The following is a 933-nucleotide window of genomic DNA, read 5'->3' as shown; positions in this document are numbered from 1 at the left end:
TTAGAACTGGATCACTTGGCCCTTTCTCTTCTTATCTCCCAGTTCAAAATGCTTGGATCTCTTAGTAGCCAGCATTCTCTTAGATCTGCAGTTGGGCTCACTGCATTCAAGCCTCAGCACAATCTTTGTAGTTTTAGCCATTTTGCAGAAAATCGGCTTAGTCTGCCCACCATAGCCACTCTGCTTCCTGTCATGATGCTGCTTTCCCTGGGCATAGGGAGTCCTTGCCCAACTGTGTCACTTTGTGGGGCGGATGCTTGCCACACTTCCTGCAGAAAGTCCGGCAGGTTTTAGGAATGTTCGCCATGTTTGTGAGAGCGCTATCAGCACGGAAAAGCTAGGTGACATTTAAATGAAGCAATATTTTGATGGCTCAAAGCAAATAGCTGTGTATAAAGCAGCCAACATCAGGTCTGGATTGCTAAGTGAACCCAGAGTACCGTTTGTTTGGAAAGAATAAAGTTAAGGTAAATGTGGTATATTATGTTCAGAAATCTTATCTGAATCTCTGTTTCTGGGTTGTAAGCCCTGTCTGCTTAGCAATTTAGATCCTCCAGGTTGGAGTTTCAGTCTTACTTATATAATTTCCAACAGCAAAGTTTCTGATAGTCTATGATTTTAGAAAACAAAGTTGCTCAGTGAGTAAGAAAGTAGTTACTCAACAGATGGTGTGTTATGACATTTTATAACTGCAGTATGTCCTTGGGAAAAATTTTACAGCTAAGGAATCTGCAAAGATTAAGAGTAGTGAGTAGGGCCTAGTAGTATATGGCGAGAGAAGATGGTTTGACTTGGGGTGGTGGGCACACAGTGCAATACACAGATCTTGTAAATAGAATTATACACTTAAAACCTATATGATCCTATTAACCAATGTCACCCCAATAAGTTTAACAAAAAATTCAACATAAAAGAGTAGTGAGTAGGCAGGAA

General features: G+C 40.7%; 1 pseudogene; it reads right to left on the bottom strand.

Annotated features, from left to right (window-relative positions):
- On the bottom strand, positions 1–307 carry LOC139018195 (large ribosomal subunit protein eL42-like; annotated as a pseudogene).
- Positions 308–933: the final 626 nt, after the last annotated feature.

Source organism: Myotis yumanensis, unplaced genomic scaffold (assembly GCF_028538775.1).
Source record: "Myotis yumanensis isolate MYYU_CA2020_CCGP unplaced genomic scaffold, mMyoYum1.0.hap1 SCAF_10, whole genome shotgun sequence".
In the NCBI taxonomy this organism is placed as follows: domain Eukaryota; kingdom Metazoa; phylum Chordata; class Mammalia; order Chiroptera; family Vespertilionidae; genus Myotis; species Myotis yumanensis.
Note: the sequence above shows the minus strand (reverse complement) of the source record. Positions and strands in the feature narration are given on the sequence as shown.